Raw genomic sequence first — 23,258 nt, 5'->3', positions numbered from 1 at the left:
TAATTTGATTACAGCCTGTCTTTTTATGGTGAGCGGCCGCATTTCTTCCGAATAGGCCTCAAACTGACCTAGAGGGGGGGTCACGGCCCACCCATACGAGCCAGCGGTCTGAAATCCGGCACGCACGTACTACGTATTTGTATGAACCAAAGTCCCGAGTTTCGTGACCGCAGCTCTTAGAGAACATGTCTGCTGGACCTGTGAACTTACGTTTTAATAGGCCTTTAAGGGGAAAAGGGGCAAGGTCACTTGAGGGGGTCTTTTGGCTGAACCCTGTGACCTAGGGGGCTGAAATTTGGTGAGGAGATGCGCGACACATACCCAGTGAAGTGTTTACAGTATCATAGGTGCAGACCTGACAGAAGTAAAGTTATTCACTTCCAAAGAAAAAAGTGATTTCAGGCATAGGGATTACGGATACGGTAACTGGGAATATTAACGGTCACTGAGAGTGGCAGCTGGCGGTTGCCTAGGCAACGGCACGTCTCTCAGCGCAAATCGATACAAAAAAGTAACACTCTGTGGAGAGAGGGTGTGGCGCTGCAAGTAATATGCTGCCTTAGTGTAGGCTTGACAGAAACAGCCTGGTAAACTTTAAAACGTCACAAGTCCACAGAGGAGAAAGCTAAGTGGACGATTCAAAAATTCATGTCAAAGCACACATGCCCCACATTAAAATCAAATATTGTTTTACTTTCAAAATATAATTATTTTAAGCATAGGGATTTCGGATTCCCTTAGTCTGAATATCATTGGTCACTGAGATCAGCAGGTCACCGTTGTCAAGGCAACACAGATAAACTAGATGGACGAATAAATCAGTGTGCCGATACCTGTGTCTTCACCAATAGGGGCAGGCTGGGCAGAGGCACATCTCATAGATAGGTATTACGGACTGTCTCATTATGGACTCTAAAGCCGCATCCCCTATATAGGCATTACGGACTACCTCATTCTAGGTTCACAGGCCTGATGGCTGACTAGGCCTCAAACAAACATGAGGGGGCGTCACAGCAGAGCCCTACGAGCTAGGGGTCTGAGATTCGGCACGCATAAACTGGACGTATGTCCGGACAAGTTTGCCAAGTTTCAAGAATGCAGCAGTTACAGAACATGTGTGGGGGCCATGTAGGTTTACATTTTAAATCACTTTTAAGTGCTAAAGTGGCAGGTAACCTGAGGGGGTCCGGCAGCTGAACCGTGTGAGCTAGGGGCTTGAAATTTCACACAGATAAACTAGTTTCATGTATGAATAAGTGTGCCAAGTTTCATTAGCGCAGCCCTTACCACTTAGCCGCAGTGGGCTTTAGAATTTGCCAAGTTAGGCAATGCAGGCGAATGGAGACATTAAAAACTAGGCCTCAAACGAAGCTGACCGGCCGCTACGGCTGAACCGTACGAGCTAGGGCTCTGAAATTCGGCGTGCTCGTACTAGATATAAGTATGAATTGACTGGCCAAGTTTCAAGAATGCAGCACTCACAGAACACGTTTGTGGGCCATGTAGGTTTACATTTTAAATCGCTTTTAAGCGCTAAAGTGGCAGGTAACCTGAGGGGGTCCGGCAGCTGAACCGTGTGAGCTAGGGGCTTGAAATTTCACACAGATAAACTAGTTACAGGTATGAATAAGTGTGCCAAGTTTCATTAGCACAGCTCTTACCACTCAGCCGCAGTGGGCTTTAGAGTTTGCTAACTTTGGCGGTATATGCCAATGCGAAGAAATCAGACTTGGCCTCAAACGAAGCTGACCGGCCGCTACGGCCGAACCGTACGAGCTAGGGCTCTGAAATTCGGCGCACTCATACTAGATATAAGTATTAATTAACGTGCCAAGTTTCAAGAATGCAGCACTTACAGAACACGTTTGGAGGCCATGTAGGTTTACATTTTAATTAGCTACTGTTCGTTGCTGAGGCCGCATGTCATAGCTATAGGTAAAGTGCCCCCTACTGTTCATTGCTGAGGCCTCATCCCCTACATACACATGACGGATCCCCTACATAGATGTGACGGATCCCCTACTGCTCATTGCTGAGGCCGCATCCCCTACATAGACATGAGGTATTCCCTAAGGTTCATTGCTGAGGCCGCATCCCCTACATACACATGAGGGATTCCCTACTGCTTGCCGCTGAGGCCGCATCCCCTACATAGACATGAGGTATTCCCTAAGGTTCATTGCTGAGGCCGCACCTCCTACATACAGATGATGGATCACCTACTGTTTGTTGCTGTCATAATTAAGGATAACGTGCCCCCTACTGTTGATAGTTGAGGCTGCATCTTCTACATACAGATGACAGATCCCCTACTGTTCATTGCTGAGGCCGCATCCCCTACATACACATGAGGGATTCCCTACTGCTTGTTGCTGAGGCCACATCCCCTACATAGACATGAGGGATTCCCTAAGGTTCATTGCTGAGGCCGCATCCCCTACATACACATGAGGGATTCCCTACTGCTTGTTGCTGAGGCCACATCCCCTACATAGGCATGAGTGATCCCCTAGGGTTCATTAATGAGGTCGCATCCCCTACATATGGATAACAGATTGCCTACCTTTTTGTGTTTCTTGTTCATTGGTCATGACAAAGTGAAAAATTGACAAAGTGTCAAAATGAGATTGTGAGAGATTACAGATTACCTAGGAAGACTGCTTCAGTTATATTACAGATATCCTCAAAAGTCTCCTAACAGTTGTTACAGATTACATCAATATGGTAACCCTAGGCCAGATTTCCTAACGGTCATTACAGATTGCATCAATAGGCTAACCCTAGGCCAGGTCCCCTAACAGTTATTACGGCTTACATCAACAGGCTAACCCTAGGCCAGATTCTCTAACAGTTATTACGGATTGCATCAATATGGTAACCCTAGGCCAGAGTCCCTAACAGTTATTACGGATTGCATCAATAGGCTAACCCTAGGCCTGATTCCCTAACAGTTATTACGGATTGCATCAATAGGCTAACCGTAGGCAAGATGTCACAAGAGGTATTATTTGGACTTATGCAACAGATATCTTAACAGTCATTACGGATTGCATCAATAGGCTAACCCTAGGCCAGATTCTCTAACAGTTATTACAGATTGCATCAATAGGCTAACCCTAGGCCTGATTCCCTAACAGTTATTACGGATTGCATCAATAGGCTAACCCTAGGCCAGATATCCTAACAGTTATTACGGATTGCATCAATAGGCTAACCCTAGGCCAGACCCCCTAAGAGTTATTACGGATTGCATCAATATGGTAACCCTAGGCCAGATTCCCTAACAGTTATTACGGATTGCATCAATAGGCTAACCCTAGGCCAGATGTCACAACAGGTATTATTTGGACATGCAACAGATATTGTAACAGTTATTACGGATTGCATCAATAGGCTAACCCTAGGCCAGATATCGTAACAGTTATTACGGATTGCATAAATAGGCTAACCCTAGGCCAGATATCATAACAGTTATTACGGATTGCATCAATAGGCTAACCCTAGGCCTGATTCCCTAACAGTTATTACGGATTGCATCAATAGGCTAACCCTAGGCCAGATGTCACAAGAGGTATTATTTGGACATGCAACAGATATTGTAACAGTTATTACGGATTGCATCAATAGGCTAACCCTAGGCCAGATATCCTAACAGTTATTACGGATTGCATCAATAGGCTAACCCTAGGCCAGATTTCCTAACAGATATTACGAATTGCATCAATTGGCTAACCCTAGGCCGGATTCCCTAAGAGTTATTACGAATTGCATCAATAGGCTAACCCTAGGCCAGATATCCTAACAGTTATTACGGATTGCATCAATAGGCTAACCCTAGGCCAGATTCCCTAACAGTTATTACGGATTGCATCAATAGGCTAACCCTAGGCCAGATGTCACAACAGGTATTATTTGGACATGCAACAGATATTGTAACAGTTATTACGGATTGCATCAATAGGCTAACCCTAGGCCAGATATCCTAACAGTTATTACGGATTGCATCAATAGGCTAACCCTAGGCCTGATTCCCTAACAGTTATTACGGATTGCATCAATAGGCTAAGCCTAGGCCAGATGTCACAACAGGTATTATTTGGACATGCAACAGATATTGTAACAGTTATTACGGATTGCATCAATAGGCTAACCCTAGGCCAGATATCCTAACAGTTATTACGGATTGCATCAATAGGCTAACCCTAGGCCTGATTCCCTAACAGTTATTACGGATTGCATCAATAGGCTAACCCTAGGCCAGATGTCACAAGAGGTATTATTTGGACATGCAACAGATATTGTAACAGTTATTACGGATTGCATCAATAGGCTAACCCTAGGCCAGATATCCTAACAGTTATTACAGATTGCATCAATAGGCTAACCCTAGGCCAGATTTCCTAACAGATATTACGAATTGCATCAATAGGCTAACCCTAGGCCGGATTGCCTAAGAGTTATTACGAATTGCATCAATAGGCTAACCCTAGGCCAGATATCCTAACAGTTATTACAGATTGCATCAATAGGCTAACCCTAGGCCAGATTCCCTAACAGTTATTACGGATTGCATCAATAGGCTAACCCTAGGCCAGATGTCACAACAGGTATTATTTGGACATGCAACAGATATTGTAACAGTTATTACGGATTGCATCAATAGGCTAACCCTAGGCCAGATATCCTAACAGTTATTACGGATTGCATCAATAGGCTAACCCTAGGCCAGATTTCCTAACAGATATTACGAATTGCATCAATAGGCTAACCCTAGGCCGGATTCCCTAAGAGTTATTACGAATTGCATCAATAGGCTAACCCTAGGCCAGATATCCTAACAGTTATTACGGATTGCATCAATAGGCTAACCCTAGGCCTGATTCCCTAACAGTTATTACGGATTGCATCAATAGGCTAACCCTAGGCCAGATATCCTAACAGTTATTACGGATTGCATCAATAGGCTAACCCTAGGCCAGACCCCCTAAGAGTTATTACGGATTGCATCAATATGGTAACCCTAGGCCAGATTCCCTAACAGTTATTACGGATTGCATCAATAGGCTAACCCTAGGCCAGATGTCACAACAGGTATTATTTGGACATGCAACAGATATTGTAACAGTTATTACGGATTGCATCAATAGGCTAACCCTAGGCCAGATATCCTAACAGTTATTACGGATTGCATCAATAGGCTAACCCTAGGCCAGATTTCCTAACAGATATTACGAATTGCATCAATAGGCTAACCCTAGGCCGGATTCCCTAAGAGTTATTACGAATTGCATCAATAGGCTAACCCTAGGCCAGATATCCTAACAGTTATTACGGATTGCATCAATAGGCTAACCCTAGGCCTGATTCCCTAACAGTTATTACGGATTGCATCAATAGGCTAACCGTAGGCAAGATGTCACAAGAGGTATTATTTGGACTTATGCAACAGATATCTTAACAGTCATTACGGATTGCATCAATAGGCTAACCCTAGGCCAGATTCTCTAACAGTTATTACAGATTGCATCAATAGGCTAACCCTAGGCCTGATTCCCTAACAGTTATTACGGATTGCATCAATAGGCTAACCCTAGGCCAGATATCCTAACAGTTATTACGGATTGCATCAATAGGCTAACCCTAGGCCAGACCCCCTAAGAGTTATTACGGATTGCATCAATATGGTAACCCTAGGCCAGATTCCCTAACAGTTATTACGGATTGCATCAATAGGCTAACCCTAGGCCAGATGTCACAACAGGTATTATTTGGACATGCAACAGATATTGTAACAGTTATTACGGATTGCATCAATAGGCTAACCCTAGGCCAGATATCGTAACAGTTATTACGGATTGCATAAATAGGCTAACCCTAGGCCAGATATCATAACAGTTATTACGGATTGCATCAATAGGCTAACCCTAGGCCTGATTCCCTAACAGTTATTACGGATTGCATCAATAGGCTAACCCTAGGCCAGATGTCACAAGAGGTATTATTTGGACATGCAACAGATATTGTAACAGTTATTACGGATTGCATCAATAGGCTAACCCTAGGCCAGATATCCTAACAGTTATTACGGATTGCATCAATAGGCTAACCCTAGGCCAGATTTCCTAACAGATATTACGAATTGCATCAATAGGCTAACCCTAGGCCGGATTCCCTAAGAGTTATTACGAATTGCATCAATAGGCTAACCCTAGGCCAGATATCCTAACAGTTATTACGGATTGCATCAATAGGCTAACCCTAGGCCAGACCCCCTAAGAGTTATAATGGATTGCATCAATAGGCTAACCCTAGGCCAGATTCCCTAACAGTTATTACGGATTGCATCAATAGGCTAACCCTAGGCCAGATGTCACAACAGGTATTATTTGGACATGCAACAGATATTGTAACAGTTATTACGGATTGCATCAATAGGCTAACCCTAGGCCAGATATCCTAACAGTTATTACGGATTGCATCAATAGGCTAACCCTAGGCCAGATTTCCTAACAGATATTACGAATTGCATCAATAGGCTAACCCTAGGCCGGATTCCCTAAGAGTTATTACGAATTGCATCAATAGGCTAACCCTAGGCCAGATATCCTAACAGTTATTACGGATTGCATCAATAGGCTAACCCTAGGCCTGATTCCCTAACAGTTATTACGGATTGCATCAATAGGCTAACCCTAGGCCAGATTTCCTAACAGATATTACGAATTGCATCAATAGGCTAACCCTAGGCCGGATTCCCTAAGAGTTATTACGAATTGCATCAATAGGCTAACCCTAGGCCAGATATCCTAACAGTTATTACGGATTGCATCAATAGGCTAACCCTAGGCCTGATTCCCTAACAGTTATTACGGATTGCATCAATAGGCTAACCCTAGGCCAGATGTCACAAGAGGTATTATTTGGACATGCAACAGATATTGTAACAGTTATTACGGATTGCATCAATAGGCTAACCCTAGGCCAGATATCCTAACAGTTATTACGGATTGCATCAATAGGCTAACCCTAGGCCAGATTTCCTAACAGATATTACGAATTGCATCAATAGGCTAACCCTAGGCCGGATTCCCTAAGAGTTATTACGAATTGCATCAATAGGCTAACCCTAGGCCAGATATCCTAACAGTTATTACAGATTGCATCAATAGGCTAACCCTAGGCCAGATTCCCTAACAGTTATTACGGATTGCATCAATAGGCTAACCCTAGGCCAGATGTCACAACAGGTATTATTTGGACATGCAACAGATATTGTAACAGTTATTACGGATTGCATCAATAGGCTAACCCTAGGCCAGATATCCTAACAGTTATTACGGATTGCATCAATAGGCTAACCCTAGGCCTGATTCCCTAACAGTTATTACGGATTGCATCAATAGGCTAACCCTAGGCCAGATGTCACAAGAGGTATTATTTGGACATGCAACAGATATTGTAACAGTTATTACGGATTGCATCAATAGGCTAACCCTAGGCCAGATATCCTAACAGTTATTACGGATTGCATCAATAGGCTAACCCTAGGCCTGATTCCCTAACAGTTATTACGGATTGCATCAATAGGCTAACCCTAGGCCAGATGTCACAAGAGGTATTATTTGGACATGCAACAGATATTGTAACAGTTATTACGGATTGCATCAATAGGCTAACCCTAGGCCAGATATCCTAACAGTTATTATGGATTGCATCAATAGGCTAACCCTAGGCCAGATTTCCTAACAGATATTACGAATTGCATCAATAGGCTAACCCTAGGCCGGATTCCCTAAGAGTTATTACGAATTGCATCAATAGGCTAACCCTAGGCCAGATATCCTAACAGTTATTACGGATTGCATCAATAGGCTAACCCTAGGCCAGATGCCCTAACAGTTATTACGGATTGCATCAATAGGCTAACCCTAGGCCACATGTCACAACAGGTATTATTTGGACATGCAACAGAAATCCTAACAGATATTACGAATTGCATCAATAGGCTAACCCTAGGCCAAATGTCACAACAGGTATTATTTGGACATGCAACAGATATTGTAACAGTTATTACGGATTGCATCAATAGGCTAACCCTAGGCCAGATATCCTAACAGTTATTACGGATTGCATCAATAGGCTAACCCTAGGCCAGATTTCCTAACAGATATTACGAATTGCATCAATAGGCTAACCCTAGGCCGGATTCCCTAAGAGTTATTACGAATTGCATCAATAGGCTAACCCTAGGCCAGATATCCTAACAGTTATTACGGATTGCATCAATAGGCTAACCCTAGGCCAGATTCCCTAACAGTTATTACGGATTGCATCAATAGGCTAACCCTAGGCCAGACCCCCTAAGAGTTATTATGGATTGCATCAATAGGCTAACCCTAGGCCAGATTCCCTAACAGTTATTACGGATTGCATCAATAGGCTAACCCTAGGCCAGATGTCACAACAGGTATTATTTGGACATGCAACAGATATTGTAACAGTTATTACGGATTGCATCAATAGGCTAACCCTAGGCCAGATATCCTAACAGTTATTACGGATTGCATCAATAGGCTAACCCTAGGCCAGATTTTCTAACAGATATTACGAATTGCATCAATAGGCTAACCCTAGGCCGGATTCCCTAAGAGTTATTACGAATTGCATCAATAGGCTAACCCTAGGCCAGATATCATAACAGTTATTACGGATTGCATCAATAGGCTAACCCTAGGCCTGATTCCCTAACAGTTATTACGGATTGCATCAATAGGCTAACCCTAGGCCAGATGTCACAAGAGGTATTATTTGGACATGCAAGAGATATTGTAACAGTTATTACGGATTGCATCAATAGGCTAACCCTAGGCCAGATATCCTAACAGTTATTACGGATTGCATCAATAGGCTAACCCTAGGCCAGATTTCCTAACAGATATTACGAATTGCATCAATAGGCTAACCCTAGGCCGGATTCCCTAAGAGTTATTACAAATTGCATCAATAGGCTAACCCTAGGCCAGATATCATAACAGTTATTACGGATTGCATCAATAGGCTAACCCTAGGCCTGATTCCCTAACAGTTATTACGGATTGCATCAATAGGCTAACCCTAGGCCAGATGTCACAAGAGGTATTATTTGGACATGCAACAGATATTGTAACAGTTATTACGGATTGTATCAATAGGCTAACCCTAGGCCAGATATCTTAACAGTTATTACGGATTGCATCAATAGGCTAACCCTAGGCCAGATTTCCTAACAGATATTACGAATTGCATCAATAGGCTAACCCTAGGCCGGATTCCCTAAGAGTTATTACGAATTGCATCAATAGGCTAACCCTAGGCCAGATATCCTAACAGTTATTACAGATTGCATCAATAGGCTAACCCTAGGCCAGATATCATAACAGTTATTACGGATTGCATCAATAGGCTAACCCTAGGCCTGATTCCCTAACAGTTATTACGGATTGCATCAATAGGCTAACCATAGGCCAGATGTCACAAGAGGTATTATTTGGACATGCAAGAGATATTGTAACAGTTATTACGGATTGCATCAATAGGCTAACCCTAGGCCAGATATCCTAACAGTTATTACGGATTGCATCAATAGGCTAACCCTAGGCCAGATATCCTAACAGTTATTACGGATTGCATCAATAGGCTAACCCTAGGCCAGATTTCCTAACAGATATTACGAATTGCATCAATAGGCTAACCCTAGGCCGGATTCCCTAAGAGTTATTACGAATTGCATCAATAGGCTAACCCTAGGCCAGATATCCTAACAGTTATTACGGATTGCATCAATAGGCTAACCCTAGGCCTGATTCCCTAACAGTTATTACGGATTGCATCAATAGGCTAAGCCTAGGCCAGATGTCACAACAGGTATTATTTGGACATGCAACAGATATTGTAACAGTTATTACGGATTGCATCAATAGGCTAACCCTAGGCCAGATATCATAACAGTTATTACGGATTGCATCAATAGGCTAACCCTAGGCCAGATTCCCTAACAGTTATTACGGATTGCATCAATAGGCTAACCCTAGGCCAAATGTCACAACAGGTATTATTTGGACATGCAACAGATATTGTAAGTTATTACGGATTGCATCAATAGGCTAACCCTAGGCCAGATATCATAACAGTTATTACGGATTGCATCAATTGGCTAACCCTAGGCCAGATATCCAAACAGTTATTACAGATTGCATCAATAGGCTAACCCTAGGCCAGATTCCCTAACAGTTATTACGGATTGCATCAATAGGCTAACCCTAGGCCAGACCCCCTAAGAGTTATTATGGATTGCATCAATAGGCTAACCCTAGGCCAGATATCCAAACAGTTATTACAGATTGCATCAATAGGCTAACCCTAGGCCAGATTCCCTAACAGTTATTACGGATTGCATCAATAGGCTAACCCTAGGCCAGACCCCCTAAGAGTTATTATGGATTGCATCAATAGGCTAACCCTAGGCCAGATTCCCTAACAGTTATTACGGATTGCATCAATAGGCTAACCCTAGGCCAGATGTCACAACAGGTATTATTTGGACATGCAACAGATATTGTAACAGTTATTACGGATTGCATCAATAGGCTAACCCTAGGCCAGATATCCTAACAGTTATTACAGATTGCATCAATAGGCTAACCCTAGGCCAGATTCCCTAAGAGTTATTATGGATTGCATCAATAGGCTAACCCCAGGCCAGATTCCCTAACAGTTATTACGGATTGCATCAATAGGCTAACCCTAGGCCAGATGTCACAACAGGTATTATTTGGACATGCAACAGATATTGTAACAGTTATTACGGATTGCATCAATAGGCTAACCCTAGGCCAGATATCCTAACAGTTATTACGGATTGCATCAATAGGCTAACCCTAGGCCAGATTTTCTAACAGATATTACGAATTGCATCAATAGGCTAACCCTAGGCCGGATTCCCTAAGAGTTATTACGAATTGCATCAATAGGCTAACCCTAGGCCAGATATCATAACAGTTATTACGGATTGCATCAATAGGCTAACCCTAGGCCTGATTCCCTAACAGTTATTACGGATTGCATCAATAGGCTAACCCTAGGCCAGATGTCACAAGAGGTATTATTTGGACATGCAAGAGATATTGTAACAGTTATTACGGATTGCATCAATAGGCTAACCCTAGGCCAGATATCATAACAGTTATTACGGATTGCATCAATTGGCTAACCCTAGGCCAGATATCCTAACAGTTATTACAGATTGCATCAATAGGCTAACCCTAGGCCAGATTCCCTAACAGTTATTACGGATTGCATCAATAGGCTAACCCTAGGCCAGACCCCCTAAGAGTTATTATGGATTGCATCAATAGGCTAACCCTAGGCCAGATTCCCTAACAGTTATTACGGATTGCATCAATAGGCTAACCCTAGGCCAGATGTCACAACAGGTATTATTTGGACATGCAACAGATATTGTAACAGTTATTACGGATTGCATCAATAGGCTAACCCTAGGCCAGATATCCTAACAGTTATTACAGATTGCATCAATAGGCTAACCCTAGGCCAGATTCCCTAAGAGTTATTATGGATTGCATCAATAGGCTAACCCCAGGCCAGATTCCCTAACAGTTATTACGGATTGCATCAATAGGCTAACCCTAGGCCAGATGTCACAACAGGTATTATTTGGACATGCAACAGATATTGTAACAGTTATTACGGATTGCATCAATAGGCTAACCCTAGGCCAGATATCCTAACAGTTATTACGGATTGCATCAATAGGCTAACCCTAGGCCAGATTTTCTAACAGATATTACGAATTGCATCAATAGGCTAACCCTAGGCCGGATTCCCTAAGAGTTATTACGAATTGCATCAATAGGCTAACCCTAGGCCAGATATCATAACAGTTATTACGGATTGCATCAATAGGCTAACCCTAGGCCTGATTCCCTAACAGTTATTACGGATTGCATCAATAGGCTAACCCTAGGCCAGATGTCACAAGAGGTATTATTTGGACATGCAAGAGATATTGTAACAGTTATTACGGATTGCATCAATAGGCTAACCCTAGGCCAGATATCCTAACAGTTATTACGGATTGCATCAATAGGCTAACCCTAGGCCAGATTTCCTAACAGATATTACGAATTGCATCAATAGGCTAACCCTAGGCCGGATTCCCTAAGAGTTATTACAAATTGCATCAATAGGCTAACCCTAGGCCAGATGTCACAACAGGTATTATTTGGACATGCAAGAGATATTGTAACAGTTATTACGGATTGCATCAATAGGCTAACCCTAGGCCAGATATCATAACAGTTATTACGGATTGCATCAATTGGCTAACCCTAGGCCAGATATCCTAACAGTTATTACAGATTGCATCAATAGGCTAACCCTAGGCCAGATTCCCTAACAGTTATTACGGATTGCATCAATAGGCTAACCCTAGGCCAGACCCCCTAAGAGTTATTATGGATTGCATCAATAGGCTAACCCTAGGCCAGATTCCCTAACAGTTATTACGGATTGCATCAATAGGCTAACCCTAGGCCAGATGTCACAACAGGTATTATTTGGACATGCAACAGATATTGTAACAGTTATTACGGATTGCATCAATAGGCTAACCCTAGGCCAGATTCCCTAACAGTTATTACGGATTGCATCAATAGGCTAACCCTAGGCCAGATGTCACAACAGGTATTATTTGGACATGCAACAGATATTGTAACAGTTATTACGGATTGCATCAATAGGCTAACCCTAGGCCAGATATCATAACAGTTATTACGGATTGCATCAATTGGCTAACCCTAGGCCAGATATCCTAACAGTTATTACAGATTGCATCAATAGGCTAACCCTAGGCCAGATTCCCTAACAGTTATTACGGATTGCATCAATAGGCTAACCCTAGGCCAGACCCCCTAAGAGTTATTATGGATTGCATCAATAGGCTAACCCTAGGCCAGATTCCCTAACAGTTATTACGGATTGCATCAATAGGCTAACCCTAGGCCAGATGTCACAACAGGTATTATTTGGACATGCAACAGATATTGTAACAGTTATTACGGATTGCATCAATAGGCTAACCCTAGGCCAGATATCATAACAGTTATTACAGATTGCATCAATTGGCTAACCCTAGGCCAGATATCCTAACAGTTATTACAGATTGCATCAATAGGCTAACCCTAGGCCAGATTCCCTAACAGTTATTACGGATTGCATCAATAGGCTAACCCTAGGCCAGACCCCCTAAGAGTTATTATGGATTGCATCAATAGGCTAACCCTAGGCCTGATTCCCTAACAGTTATTACGGATTGCATCAATAGGCTAACCCTAGGCCAGATGTCACAACAGGTATTATTTGGACATGCAACAGATATTGTAACAATTATTACGGATTGCATCAATAGGCTAACCCTAGGCCAGATATCCTAACAGTTATTACGGATTGCATCAATAGGCTAACCCTAGGCCAGATTTCCTAACAGATATTACGAATTGCATCAATAGGCTAACCCTAGGCCGGATTCCCTAAGAGTTATTACGAATTGCATCAATAGGCTAACCCTAGGCCAGATATCCTAACAGTTATTACAGATTGCATCAATAGGCTAACCCTAGGCCAGATTCCCTAACAGTTATTACGGATTGCATCAATAGGCTAACCCTAGGCCAGATGTCACAACAGGTATTATTTGGACATGCAACAGATATTGTAACAGTTATTACGGATTGCATCAATAGGCTAACCCTAGGCCAGATATCCTAACAGTTATTACGGATTGCATCAATAGGCTAACCCTAGGCCAGATTTCCTAACAGATATTACGAATTGCATCAATAGGCTAACCCTAGGCCGGATTCCCTAAGAGTTATTACGAATTGCATCAATAGGCTAACCCTAGGCCAGATATCCTAACAGTTATTACAGATTGCATCAATAGGCTAACCCTAGGCCAGATTCCCTAACAGTTATTACGGATTGCATCAATAGGCTAACCCTAGGCCAGATGTCACAACAGGTATTATTTGGACATGCAACCGATATTGTAACAGTTATTACGGATTGCATCAATAGGCTAACCCTAGGCCAGATATCATAACAGTTATTACGGATTGCATCAATTGGCTAACCCTAGGCCAGATATCCTAACAGTTATTACAGATTGCATCAATAGGCTAACCCTAGGCCAGATTCCCTAACAGTTATTACGGATTGCATCAATAGGCTAACCCTAGGCCAGATTCCCTAACAGTTATTATGGATTGCATCAATAGGCTAACCTTAGCCCAGGTTATATTTGTACTGATGCGACAGATGTCCTAACTGTTATTACCAATTACATCAATATGGTAACCATAGGCCAGATGTTATAACAGTTATTACAGATTATATCAATATGGTAACCCTAGGCCATATAGATTTCGGCGTTTTGCGTCCCAGTTCCCTAGGCAATGTTACGCCTTTCTTAAACAAGGTAACCCTAGGCCAGATTTTAGAATAGGTATTATGTTCAGCCAGAAGTCCTGTATCATATTACAGATAACCTAAACCAGAACACCTACGGATCCAGTGTAGTGAAGGTAGTAAAGCTGTAATCATTAATTGCCAATTCCCTATTCTTGATTGCAGATTACATAATTAGGCTAACCCTAGGCCAGATTTTAGAATAGGCATTATGTACGTACAGAAGTCCTATATCATATTACAGATAACCTAAACCAGAACACCTACGGATCCATTGTAGTGAAGGTAGTAAAGCTGTAATCATTAATTGCCAATTCCCTATTCTTGATTGCAGATTACATAATTAGGCTAACCCTAGGCCAAATTTTAGAATAGGCATTATGTACGTACAGAAGTCCTATATCATATTACAGATAACCTAAACCAGAACACCTACGGATCCATTGTAGTGAAGGTAGTAAAGCTGTAATCATTAATTGCCAATTCCCTATTCTTGATTGCAGATTACATAATTAGGCTAACCCTAGGCCAGATTTTAGAATAGGCATTATGTACATACAGAAGTCCTATATCATATTACAGATAACCTAAACCAGAACACCTACGGATCCATTGTAGTGAAGGTAGTAAAGCTGTAATCATTTATTGCCAATTCCCTATTCTTAATTGCAGATTATATAATTAGGCTAACCCTAGGCCAGATTTTAAAATAGGCTTTATGTACGGACAGAAGTCCTATATCATATTACAGATAACCTAAACCAGAACACCTATGGATCCACTGTAGTGAAGGTAGTGAAGCTGTAACCAGAAAATCCCAATTCCCTATTCTTAATTGCAGAATACATAAGTAGGCTGACCGAGGCCATATAGATTTCGGCGTTTTGCGTCCCAGTTCCCTAGCATTATTACGCATTTGTTAAAGAAGGTAACCCTAGGCCAGATTTTAGAATAGGTATTATGCACGGCCAGAAGTCCTGTATCATATTACAGATACCCTAAACCAGAATACCTATAGATCGAGTGTAGTGAAGGTAGTGAAGCTGTAACTAATAATAAAGATTCAGTTCCTTGTCCTAGGGTGACATCAAGTGGTCAAACGGTGGTACTTCAGCCACTAACCTAGAAAAGTAGGGATTACGGCCGGAATTATAGGTATGGTGGCCTGGACCGTTAGGGAGGCCGTAATATTTAGCTATGGTTAGGGCCAGGGCACTAATTAGGGTTAGGGTTAGGGTTAGGGTTAGGGTTAGGGTTAGGGGTTAGGGTTAGGGTTAGGGTTAGGGTTAGGGTTAGGAGCCTGTCCAGAATACCTATTATTTTTTCCGCATTTTGTAAAAAAAATGTATGGGACGGGTTTTTTTCCTGGCCTGTATTAAGTTTTATGGCCTGAATTTAGGAAACCTGGCCTCGTCAATGGGAAAATCCCATACGTTCGAAAAGCCAGGATACCTATAATTCATTAGAAGGACGTAATTCCTATTATGTAGTAACTGTTTTTGTACTGCAGGTGGCAGTATTTATTTTTTAAAAATATATTACGGATTACCTAAGTCTCATTATCTCAGGCCTATCTCAGACATATATATTACGGCTTCTATAATTCAGTAATAAGGTTTGTAGTAGCTTAACATAGGCTAATGTCACAGCCCGTTTTACATGGCCAAAATTGTTTTTTGATCAAGTTTTTAAAGTATATTGTGTTTTTTCTGTCTGTACATCACATATATATGTATGCAGGCATAGCCAGATGTATTTGTGCATTTACTTTTTTGTTTTTAATCTTTATTGTCTATTATCTTTAATCGATGTAGCTAACGTTTTATCATTTAGTTATGCTTAGGGAGGCCGTAATAAATAATATATATTGTGCACTTTATTGCTCAAGCTGCAGTACCTTTGTCTTCACCAACAGAGGGCAGACTGAGCTATTGGTCTCTATGGCATAGGTAGTAAAGCCGGATTATGTATTTATCATGGACTACCACAGTAGTCATTATACTTAGTGTTATAGCTGTCAAAAAAGTGACATCTTAGCATTTAGTTATACATAGGGAGGCCGTAATAAGTAATATATATTCTGCACTTTATTGCTCAAGCTGCAGTACCTTTGTCTTGACCAACAGAGGGCAGACTGAGCTATTGGTCTCTATGGCATAGGTAGTAAAGCCGGATTGTATACTTATCATGGACTACCACAGTAGTCATTATACTTAGTGTTATAGCTGTCAAAAAAGTGACATCTTATCATTTAGTTATACATAGGGAGGCCGTAATAAGTAATATATATTGCGCACTTTATTGCTCAAGCTGCAGTACCTTTGTCTTCACCAACAGAGGGCAGACTGAGCTATTGGTCTCTATGGTATAGGCAGTAAAGCCGGATTATATAGGTATGGTAGTAAGGCCGGATCCTGTATTTATCGTGGACTACCACAGTAGTCATTATACTTAGTGTTATAGCTGTCAAAAAAGTGACAGCTCGTTTTACATGACCAAAAGTGTTTTTTGATCAACTGTTTTAAGTATGTTGTGTTTTTTATGTCTGTACATTACATATGCATGTATGCAGGCATAGCCAGATGTATTTGTGCATTTATTTTTTTGTTTTTAATCTTTATTGTCTATTATCTTTATTCGATGTCGCTAACTTTTTAGCATTTAGTTATACATATGGAGGCCGTAATAAATGATATATATTGCGCACTTTATTGCTCAAGCTGCAGTACCTTTGTCTTCACCAACAGAGGGCAGACTGAGCTATTGGTCTCTATGGTATAGGCAGTAAAGCCGGATTATATAGGTATGGTAGTAAGGCCGGATCCTGTATTTATCGTGGACTACCACAGTAGTCATTATACTTAGTGTTATAGCTGTCAAAAAAGTGACAGCTTGTTTTACATGACCAAAAGTGTTTTTTGATCAACTGTTTTAAGTATGTTGTGTTTTTTATGTCTGTACATTACATATGCATGTATGCAGGCATAGCCAGATGTATTTGTGCATTTATTTTTTTGTTTTTAATCTTTATTGTCTATTATCTTTATTCGATGTCGCTAACTTTTTAGCATTTAGTTATACATATGGAGGCCGTAATAAATGATATATATTGCGCACTTTATTGCTCAAGCTGCAGTACCTTTGTCTTCACCAACAGAGGGCAGACTGAGCTATTGGTCTCTATGGTATAGGCAGTAAAGCCGGATTATATAGGTATGGTAGTAAGGCCGGATCCTGTATTTATCGTGGACTACCACAGTAGTCATTATACTTAGTGTTATAGCTGTCAAAAAAGTGACAGCTCGTTTTACATGACCAAAAGTGTTTTTTGATCAACTGTTTTAAGTATGTTGTGTTTTTTATGTCTGTACATTACATATGCATGTATGCAGGCATAGCCAGATGTATTTGTGCATTTATTTTTTTGTTTTTAATCTTTATTGTCTATTATCTTTATTCGATGTCGCTAACTTTTTAGCATTTAGTTATACATATGGAGGCCGTAATAAATGATATATATTGCGCACTTTATTGTTCAAGCTGCAGTACCTATGTCTTCACCAGTGGGGGCAGGATGACCTAATGCTCAGTTTGGGTAGGAAAGCCAGATCATATACGTATCATGGACTACCATACTACAGAGATATATATATATATTACGGACTATATTGCTCAAGCTGCAGTACCTGTGTCTTCACCAACAGAGGGCAGACTTACCTATTGTTCCCTATGACATAGTTAGTACGGCCGGATTATATAATTGTGGCAGTAAAGCCGGATCATATACTTATCATGGACTATCATACAATAAAGATATATATATATTACAGACTTTATTGCTCAAGCTGCAGTACCTATGTCTTCACCAGTGGGGGCAGGCTGACCTAATGCTCATTATGCGTAGGAAAGCCAGATCATATACGTATCATGGACTATCATACTATAGAGATATACATATGTTACGGACTTTATCGCTCAAGCTGCAGTACCTATGTCTTCACCAGTGGGGGCAGGCTGACCTAATGCTTATTATGCGTAGGAAAGCCAGATCATATACGTATCATGGACTATCATACTACAGAGATATATATATATATTACGGACTATATTGCTCAAGCTGCAGTACCTGTGTCTTCACCAACAGAGGGCAGACTTACCTATTGTTCCCTATGACATAGTTAGTAAGGCCGGATTATATAATTGTGGCAGTAAAGCCGGATCATATACTTATCATGGACTATCATACAATAAAGATATATATATATTACAGACTTTATTGCTCAAGCTGCAGTACCTATGTCTTCACCAGTGGGGGCAGGCTGACCTAATGCTCAGTATGGGTAGTAAAGCCAGATCCTATACGTATCATGGACTATCATACTATAGAGATATATATATGTTACGAACTTTATTGCTCAAGCTGCAGTACCTATGTCTTCACCAGTGGGGGCAGGCCGACCTAATGCTCAGTTTGGGTAGGAAAGCCAGATCCTATACGTATCATGGACTATCATACTATAGATATATATATATATATATTACGGACTATATTGCTCAAGCTGCAGTACCTGTGTCTTCACCAACAGAGGGCAGACTTACCTATTGTTCCCAATGACATAGGTAGTAAAGCCGGATTATATAATTGTGGTAGTAAAGCCGGATCATATACTTATCATGGACTATCATACAATAGAGATATATATATATTACAGACTTTATTGCTCAAGCTGCAGTACCTATGTCTTCACCAGTGGGGGCAGGCTGACCTAATGCTCAGTATGGGTAGTAAAGCCAGATCCTATACGTATCATGGACTATCATACTATAGAGATATATATATGTTATGGACTTTATCGCTCAAGCTGCAGTACCTATGTCTTCACCAGTGGGGGCAGGCTGATCTAATGCTCAGTATGGGTAGTAAAGCCAGATCCTATACGTATCATGGACTATCATACTATAGAGATATATATATGTTACAGACTTTATCGCTCAAGCTGCAGTACCTATGTCTTCACCAGTGGGGGCAGGCTGACCTAATGCTCAGTATGGGTAGTAAAGCCAGATCCTATACGTATCATGGACTATCATACTATAGAGATATACATATGTTACGGACTTTATCGCTCAAGCTGCAGTACCTATGTCTTCACCAGTGGGGGCAGGCTGACCTAATGCTCAGTATTGGTAGTAAAGCCAGATCCTATACGTATCGTGGACTATCATACTATAGAGATATATATATATTACGGACTTTATTGCTCAAGCTGCAGTACCTGTGTCTTCACCAACAGAGGGCAGACTTACCTATTGTTCCTTATGACATAGCTAGTAAGGCCGGATTATATACTTATGGTAGTAAAGCTGGATCATATACTTATCATGGACTACCACAGTAGGAATTATACTTAGTGTTTGACCTGTCAAAAAAGTGACAGCTCGTTTTGCATGACCAAAAGTGTTTTTTGATCAACTGTTTTAAGTATGTTGTGTTTTTTATGTCTGTACATTACATATGCATGTATGCAGGCATAGCCAGATGTATTTGTGCATTTATTTTTTTGTTTTTAATCTTTATTGTCTATTATCTTTATTCGATGTCGCTAACTTTTTAGCATTTAGTTATACATATGGAGGCCGTAATAAATGATATATATTGCGCACTTTATTGTTCAAGCTGCAGTACCTATGTCTTCACCACTGGGGGCAGGATGACCTAATGCTCAGTTTGGGTAGGAAAGCCAGATCATATACGTATCATGGACTACCATACTACAGAGATATATATATATATTACGGACTATATTGCTCAAGCTGCAGTACCTGTGTCTTCACCAACAGAGGGCAGACTTACCTATTGTTCCCTATGACATAGTTAGTACGGCCGGATTATATAATTGTGGCAGTAAAGCCGGATCATATACTTATCATGGACTATCATACAATAAAGATATATATATATTACAGACTTTATTGCTCAAGCTGCAGTACCTATGTCTTCACCAGTGGGGGCAGGCTGACCTAATGCTCATTATGCGTAGGAAAGCCAGATCATATACGTATCATGGACTATCATACTATAGAGATATACATATGTTACGGACTTTATCGCTCAAGCTGCAGTACCTATGTCTTCACCAGTGGGGGCAGGCTGACCTAATGCTTATTATGCGTAGGAAAGCCAGATCATATACGTATCATGGACTATCATACTACAGAGATATATATATATATTACGGACTATATTGCTCAAGCTGCAGTACCTGTGTCTTCACCAACAGAGGGCAGACTTACCTATTGTTCCCTATGACATAGTTAGTAAGGCCGGATTATATAATTGTGGCAGTAAAGCCGGATCATATACTTATCATGGACTATCATACAATAAAGATATATATATATTACAGACTTTATTGCTCAAGCTGCAGTACCTATGTCTTCACCAGTGGGGGCAGGCTGACCTAATGCTCAGTATGGGTAGTAAAGCCAGATCCTATACGTATCATGGACTATCATACTATAGAGATATATATATGTTACGAACTTTATTGCTCAAGCTGCAGTACCTATGTCTTCACCAGTGGGGGCAGGCCGACCTAATGCTCAGTTTGGGTAGGAAAGCCAGATCCTATACGTATCATGGACTATCATACTATAGAGATATATATATATATATTACGGACTATATTGCTCAAGCTGCAGTACCTGTGTCTTCACCAACAGAGGGCAGACTTACCTATTGTTCCCAATGACATAGGTAGTAAAGCCGGATTATATAATTGTGGTAGTAAAGCCGGATCATATACTTATCATGGACTATCATACAATAGAGATATATATATATTACAGACTTTATTGCTCAAGCTGCAGTACCTATGTCTTCACCAGTGGGGGCAGGCTGACCTAATGCTCAGTATGGGTAGTAAAGCCAGATCCTATACGTATCATGGACTATCATACTATAGAGATATATATATGTTATGGACTTTATCGCTCAAGCTGCAGTACCTATGTCTTCACCAGTGGGGGCAGGCTGATCTAATGCTCAGTATGGGTAGTAAAGCCAGATCCTATACGTATCATGGACTATCATACTATAGAGATATATATATGTTACAGACTTTATCGCTCAAGCTGCAGTACCTATGTCTTCACCAGTGGGGGCAGGCTGACCTAATGCTCAGTATGGGTAGTAAAGCCAGATCCTATACGTATCATGGACTATCATACTATAGAGATATACATATGTTACGGACTTTATCGCTCAAGCTGCAGTACCTATGTCTTCACCAGTGGGGGCAGGCTGACCTAATGCTCAGTATTGGTAGTAAAGCCAGATCCTATACGTATCGTGGACTATCATACTATAGAGATATATATATATTACGGACTTTATTGCTCAAGCTGCAGTACCTGTGTCTTCACCAACAGAGGGCAGACTTACCTATTGTTCCTTATGACATAGCTAGTAAGGCCGGATTATATACTTATGGTAGTAAAGCTGGATCATATACTTATCATGGACTACCACAGTAGGAATTATACTTAGTGTTTGACCTGTCAAAAAAGTGACAGCTCGTTTTGCATGACCAAAAGTGTTTTTTGATCAACTGTTTTAAGTATATTGTGTTTTTTATGTCTATACATTACATATGTATGTATGCAGGCATAGCCATTTATATTTCTCCATGTATTTTTTTGTTTTTAATCTTTATTGTCTATTATCTTTAATCGATGTCGCTAACTTTTTAGCATTTAGTTATACTTAAGGAGGCCGTAATGAATGATATATATTGTGCACTTTATTGCTCAAGCTGCAGTACCTATGTCTTCACCAGTGGGGGCAGGCTGACCTAATGCTAAGTATGGGTAGTAAAGCCAGATCCTATACGTATCGTGGACTATCATACTATAGAGATATATATATATTACGGACTTTATTGCTCAAGCTGCAGTACCTGTCTTCACCAGTGGGGGCAGGCTAGTAAAGCCAGATCCTATACGTATCATGGACTATCATACTATAGAGATACATATATATTACGGACTTTATTGCTCAAGCTGCAGTACCTATGTCTTCACCAGTGGGGGCAGGCTGACCTAATGCTCAGTATGTGTAGTAAAGCCAGATCCTATACGTATCGTGGACTATCATACTATAGATATATATATTATGGACTTTATCGCTCAAGCTGCAGTACCTATGTCTTCACCAGTGGGGGCAGGCTGACCTAATGCTCAGTATGGGTAGTAAAGCCAGATCCTATACGTATCATGGACTATCATACGATAGAGATATATATATGTTCCGGACTTTATCGCTCAAGCTGCAGTACCTGTCTTCACCAGTGGGGGCACGCTAGTAAAGCCAGATCCTATACGTATCATGGACTATCATACTATAGAGATACATATATATTACGGACTTTATTGCTCAAGCTGCAGTACCTATGTCTTCACCAGTGGGGGCAGGCTGACCTAATGCTCAGTATGGGTAGTAAAGCCAGATCCTATACGTATCATGGACTATCATACTATAGAGATATATATATGTTCCGGACTTTATCGCTCAAGCTGCAGTACCTGTCTTCACCAGTGGGGGCAGGCTAGTAAAGCCATATCCTATACGTATCGTGGACTATCATACTATAGAGATATATATATATTACGGACTTTATTGCTCAAGCTGCAGTACCTGTGTTTTCACCAATAGGGGCAGGCTGGGCAGGGGCACA

The sequence above is a fragment of the Paramormyrops kingsleyae genome, unplaced genomic scaffold, assembly GCF_048594095.1.
Source record: "Paramormyrops kingsleyae isolate MSU_618 unplaced genomic scaffold, PKINGS_0.4 ups34, whole genome shotgun sequence".
Classification (NCBI taxonomy): Eukaryota; Metazoa; Chordata; class Actinopteri; order Osteoglossiformes; family Mormyridae; genus Paramormyrops; species Paramormyrops kingsleyae.
The sequence above is the reverse complement of the archived record's forward strand: the minus strand, read 5'-3'. Positions refer to the sequence as shown.